Source organism: Rattus norvegicus, chromosome 7 (genome assembly GCF_036323735.1).
Source record: "Rattus norvegicus strain BN/NHsdMcwi chromosome 7, GRCr8, whole genome shotgun sequence".
NCBI lineage: Eukaryota > Metazoa > Chordata > Mammalia > Rodentia > Muridae > Rattus > Rattus norvegicus.
In genome coordinates this window covers 42,311,682-42,317,099 of record NC_086025.1, presented here as the reverse complement: position 1 = coordinate 42,317,099, position 5,418 = coordinate 42,311,682, and the positions used below count along the sequence as shown (strand labels likewise).

General features: G+C 39.5%; 1 protein-coding gene across 2 annotated transcripts in view; it reads left to right on the top strand.

Annotated features, from left to right (window-relative positions):
• Nucleotides 1-5,418, top strand: part of Tmtc2 (transmembrane O-mannosyltransferase targeting cadherins 2) — a 414,906-nt gene that overhangs the window by 378,552 nt on the left and 30,936 nt on the right. The gene's annotated exons all lie outside the window — the stretch shown is intronic.

Below are 5,418 nucleotides of genomic sequence, written 5' to 3'. Positions count from 1 at the left end.
GGACTGAAGGCCAATTAGGGGTTCGTAACAACTTTAAGGCCAGCCTAAGCTACATAGTGATGTTGTTCCAAAAACCAAGAGATATATATGTAGTAGCTCAAGGGTATAATGCTGGGCCATCATATATAATACCTGCATCCTTTCCTATTAAGAAAACAAACAAACAAAAAAAGAATTCTGAAGCATCTTTTTCTCTACAGTTATTTAAAACTGGTACAGACAATCTTTTTTTTTTTTTTTATTATCTTGAGTATTTCTTATATACATTTCAAGTGTTATTCCCTTTCCCGGTTTCCGGACAGACATCACCCTCCCCCCTCCCCTTCCTTGTGGGTGTTCCCCTCCCAAACCTCCCCCCATTGCCACCCTCCCCGCATAGTCTAGTTCACTGGGGGTTCAGTCTTAGCAGGACCCAGGGCTTCCCCTTCCACTGGTGCTCTTACTAGGATATTCATTGCTACCTATGGGGACAGAGTCCAGGGTCAGTCCATGTATAGTCTTTAGGTAGTGGCTTAGTCCCTGGAAGCTCTGGTTGCTTGACATTGTTGTACTTTTGGGGTCTCGAGCACCTTCAAGCTCTTCCAGTTCTTTCTCTGATTCCTTCAACTGGGGACCTATTCTCAGTTCAGTGGTTTGCTGCTGGCATTCGCCTCTGTATTTGCTGTATTCTGGCTGTGTCTCTCAGGAGCGATCTACATCCGGCTCCTGTCGGTCTGCACTTCTTTGCTTCATCCATCTTGTCTAATTGGGTGGCTGTATATGTATGGGCCACCTGTGGGGCAGGCTCTGAATGGGTGTTCCTTCAGTCTCTGTTTTAATCTTTGCCTCTCCCTTCCCTGCCAAGGGTATTCTTTTTCCTCATTTAAAGAAGGAGTGAAGCATTCACATTTTGATCATCCGTCTTGAGTTTCATTTGTTCTAGGGATCTAGGGTAATTCAAGCATTTGGGCTAATAGCCACTTATCAATGAGTGCATACCATGTATGTCTTTCTGTGAGTGGGTTAGCTCACTCAGGATGATATTTTCCAGTTCCAACCATTTGCCTACGAATTTCATAAACTCGTTGTTTTTGATAGCTGAGTAATATTCCATTGTGTAGATGTACCACATTTTCTGTATCCATTCCTCTGTTGAAGGGCATCTGGGTTCTTTCCAGTTTCTGGCTATTATAAATAAGGCTGCGATGAACATAGTGGAGCACGTGTCTCTTTTATATGTTGAGGCATCTTTTGGGTATATGCCCAAGAGAGGTATGGCTGGATCCTCAGGCAGTTCAATGTCCAATTTTCTGAGGAACCTCCAGACTGATTTCCAGAATGGTTTTACCAGTCTGCAATCCCACCAACAATGGAGGAGTGTTCCTCTTTCTCCACATCCTTGCCAGCATCTGCTGTCACCTGAGTTTTTGATCTTAGCCATTCTCACTGGTGTGAGGTGAAATCTCAGGGTTGTTTTGATTTGCATTTCCCTTATGACTAAAGATGTTGAACATTTCTTTAGGTGTTTCTCAGCCATTCGGCATTCCTCAGCTGTGAATTCTTTGTTCAGCTCTGAACCCCATTTTTTAATAGGGTTATTTGTTTCCCTGCGGTCTAACTTCTTGAGTTCTTTGTATATTTTGGATATAAGGCCTCTATCTGTTATAGGATTGGTAAAGATCTTTTCCCAATCTGTTGGTTGTCGTTTTGTCCTAACCACAGTGTCCTTTGCCTTACAGAAGCTTTGCAGTTTTATGAGATCCCATTTGTCGATTCTTGATCTTAGAGCATAAGCCATTAGTGTTTTGTTCAGGAAATTTTTTCCAGTGCCAATGTGTTCCAGATGCTTCCCTAGTTTTTCTTCTATTAGTTTGAGTGTGTCTGGTTTGATGTGGAGGTCCTTGATCCACTTGGACTTAAGCTTTGTACAGGGTGATAAGCATGGATCGATCTGCATTCTTCTACATGTTGCCCTCCAGTTGAACCAGCACCATTTGCTGAAAATGCTATCTTTTTTCCATTGGATGGTTTTGGCTCCTTTGTCAAAAATCAAGTGACCATAGGTGTGTGGGTTCATTTCTGGGTCTTCAATTCTATTCCATTGGTCTATCTGTCTGTCTCTGTACCAATACCATGCAGTTTTTATCACTATTGCTCTGTAATACTGCTTGAGTTCAGGGATAGTGATTCCCCCTGAAGTCCTCTTATTGTTGAGGATAGCTTTAGCTATCCTGGGTTTTTTGTTATTCCAGATGAATTTGCAAATTGTTCTGTCTAACTCTTTGAAGAATTGGATTGGTATTTTGATGGGGATTGCATTGAATCTGTAGATTGCTTTTGGTAAAATGGCCATTTTTACTATATTAATCCTGCCAATCCATGAGCATGGAAGATCTTTCCATCTTCTGAGGTCTTCTTCAATTTCTTTCCTCAGTGTCTTGAAGTTCTTATTGTACAGATCTTTTACTTGCTTGGTTAAAGTCACACCGAGGTACTTTATATTATTTGGGTCTATTATGAAGGGTGTCGTTTCCCTAATTTCTTTCTCGGCTTGTTTCTCTTTTGTATAGAGGAAGGCAACTGATTTATTTGAGTTAATTTTATACCCAGCCACTTTGCTGAAGTTGTTTATCAGCTTTAGTAGTTCTCTGGTGGAACTTTTGGGATCACTTAAATATACTATCATGTCGTCTGCAAATAGTGATATTTTGACCTCTTCTTTTCCGATCTGTATCCCCTTGATCTCCTTTTGTTGTCTGATTGCTCTGGCTAGAACTTCAAGAACTATATTGAATAAGTAGGGAGAGAGTGGGCAGCCTTGTCTAGTCCCTGATTTTAGTGGGATTGCTTCAAGTTTCTCTCCATTTAGTTTAATGTTAGCAACTGGTTTGCTGTATATGCCTTTTACTATGTTTAGGTATGGGCCTTGAATACCTATTCTTTCCAGGACTTTTATCATGAAGAGGTGTTGAATTTTGTCAAATGCTTTCTCAGCATCTAATGAAATGATCATGTGGTTCTGTTCTTTCAGTTTGTTTATATGATGGATCACGTTGATGGTTTTCCTTATATTAAACCATCCCTGCATGCCTGGGATGAAGCCTACTTGATCATGGTGGATGATTGTTTTGATGTGCTCTTGAATTCGGTTTGCCAGAATTTTATTGAGTATTTTTGCGTCGATATTCATAAGGGAAATTGGTCTGAAGTTCTCTTTCTTTGTTGGGTCTTTGTGTGGTTTAGGTATAAGAGTAATTGTGGCTTCATAGAAGGAATTCGGTAGGGCTCCATCTGTTTCAATTTTGTGGAATAGTTTGGATAATATTGGTATAAGGTCTTCTATGAAGGTTTGATAGAATTCTGCACTAAACCCGTCTGGACCTGGGCTCTTTTTGGTTGGGAGACCTTTAATGACTGCTTCTATTTCCTGAAGAGTTATGGGGTTGTTTAACTGGTTTATCTGTTCCTGATTTAACTTCGATACCTGGTATCTGTCTAGGAAATTGTCCATTTCCTGAAGATTTTCAAGTTTTGTTGAATATAGGTTTTTATAGTAAGATCTGATGATTTTTTGAATTTCCTCTGAATCTGTAGTTATGTCTCCCTTTTCATTTCTGATTTTGTTAATTTGGACGCACTCTCTGTGTCCTCTCGTTAGTCTGGCTAAGGGTTTATCTATCTTGTTGATTTTCTCAAAGAACCAACTTTTGGTTCTGTTGATCTTTCTATGGTCCTTTTTGTTTCTACTTGGTTGATTTCAGCTCTGAGTTTGATTATTTCCTGCCTTCTACTCCTCCTGGGTGTATTTGCTTCTTTTTGTTCTAGAGCTTTTAGGTGTGCTGTCAAGCTGGTGACATATGCTCTTTCCTGTTTCTTTCTGCAGGCACTCAGCGCTATGAGTTTTCCTCTTAGCACAGCTTTCATTGTGTCCCATAAGTTTGGGTATGTTGTACCTTCATTTTCATTAAATTCTAAAAAGTTTTTAATTTCTTTCTTTATTTCTTCCTTGACCAGGTTATCATTGAGTAGAGCATTGTTCAATTTCCATGTATATGTGGGCATTCTTCCCTTATTGTTATTGAAGACCAGTTTTAGGCCGTGGTGGTCCGATAGCACGCATGGGATTATTTCTATCTTTCTGTACCTGTTGAGGCCCGTTTTTTGACCAATTATATGGTCAATTTTGGAGAAAGTACCATGAGGAGCTGAGAAGAAGGTATATCCTTTTGCTTTAGAATAGAATGTTCTATAAATATCCGTTAAGTCCATTTGGCTCATGACTTCTCTTAGTCTGTCTACATCTCTGTTTAATTTCTGTTTCCATGATCTGTCCATTGATGAGAGTGGGGTGTTGAAATCTCCCACTATTATTGTGTGAGGTGCAATGTGTGTTTTGAGCTTTAGTAAGGTTTCTTTTACATATGTAGGTGCCCTTGTATTTGGGGCATAGATATTTAGGATTGAGAGTTCATCTTGGTGGATTTTTCCTTTGATGAATATGAAGTGTCCTTCCTTATCTTTTTTGATGACTTTTAGTTGGAAATTGATTTTATTTGATATTAGAATGGCTACTCCAGCTTGCTTCTTCTGACCATTTGCTTGGAAAATTGTTTTCCAGCCTTTCACTCTGAGGTAATGTCTGTCTTTGTCTCTGAGGTGTGTTTCCTGTAGGCAGCAGAATGCAGGGTCCTCGTTGCGTATCCAGTTTGTTAATCTATGTCTTTTTATTGGGGAGTTGAGGCCATTGATATTGAGAGATATTAAGGAATAGTGATTATTGCTTCCCGTTATATTCATATTTGGAAGTGAGGTTATGTTTGTGTGCTTTCATTCTCTTTGTTTTGTTGCCAAGATGATTAGTTTCTTGCTTCTAGGGTATAGCTTGCCTCCTTATGTTGGGCTTTGGTACAGACAATCTTGAAATACATATTCCGTCCTCAAGTATACCAAAACCTTTTTCTGAAGGAGCCTGTATCCTCCCCTGGGAGACATAGACTAAGTCCTCAACCCATTCAGTATTCTTGGTATGTTCAACGTTGTGTTTACTCACACATTCCACTGTTGCTCTCTGGGACTGTGTTATGCCATAAGTGCAGGCAGAACAATTCAAGAAGATAATGAACACTGAAGTACTAAAGAAGAAAAATCTTTCCAGGCATTAGATACACAGCAAAATTTCTTGGTATTAGTAAATTAATATCATAAAGTGGTATTTTAAAAATTGTAGTTTTGTATTTTTGCCCCCTTTTTTCTGAACTTGACCAAAGGAAGAGGCAAGGGTAGTTAGGGGGGAAAGAAAAACTAAAAGAAAGTAGAGTGCAGACCTCAAAATGTTTCTAGAATTTTCAATTCTTTTGTGCCCTCGAGCTGTCAGGTTCAGTGAGCGAAATATTATTTCCAGTGAATCCCCAAATGTATCAGACAACAGGGAGGAAAAGA